The sequence below is a fragment of the Galeopterus variegatus genome, unplaced genomic scaffold, assembly GCF_000696425.1.
Source record: "Galeopterus variegatus unplaced genomic scaffold, G_variegatus-3.0.2 Scaffold365, whole genome shotgun sequence".
NCBI lineage: Eukaryota > Metazoa > Chordata > Mammalia > Dermoptera > Cynocephalidae > Galeopterus > Galeopterus variegatus.
This window is the reverse complement of record NW_007726476.1, coordinates 318,922-319,485: the sequence shown is the minus strand read 5'-3', so window position 1 is coordinate 319,485 and position 564 is coordinate 318,922. Positions and strand designations below refer to the sequence as shown.

The 564-nt window shown below is 42.6% G+C and overlaps 1 protein-coding gene across 1 annotated transcript in view; it reads left to right on the top strand.

Moving 5' to 3' along the window:
* The window catches only part of DNAH14 (dynein, axonemal, heavy chain 14), a 390,354-nt gene that overhangs the window by 346,807 nt on the left and 42,983 nt on the right, over nt 1–564 (top strand). The gene's annotated exons all lie outside the window — the stretch shown is intronic.

Here is a 564-nt window from a genome sequence, read left to right as displayed (position 1 = left end):
ACACTACCTGACTTCAAACTATATTAAAAAGCTATAGTAACCAAAACAGCATCGTACTGACGTAAAAACAGACACATGGACCAATGGAACAGAGTACAGAACCCAGAAATCAGCCCATGTATCTACAGCCATCTGGTCTTCAACAAAGACATCAAGAACACTCACTGGAGAAAAGACTGGCTCTTTTATAAATGGTGCTGGGAAAATTGGACATCCGTATGTAGAAGAATGAAAATAGACCCCTACCTCTCTCCATATACCAAACTCAACTCAAAATGGATTAAAGAATTAAATATATATCCTGGAACTATAAAACTCCTAAAGAAAGCATAGGGGAAACACTTCAGAAGTAGGACGGGGCAAAGACTTTATGAATATGATCCCCAAAACAGGCAACAAAAGGAAAAATAAACAAATGGGGTTACTTTAAACTAAAACAATTCTGCACAGCAAAAGAAACAATTAACACGGGCCGGCCTGGTGGCGCACTGCTACAGTGCACTGCTTGAGAGCGCGGCGGCGCTCCCGCCGAGGGTTTGGATCCCACATACAGACCGGCCGCTC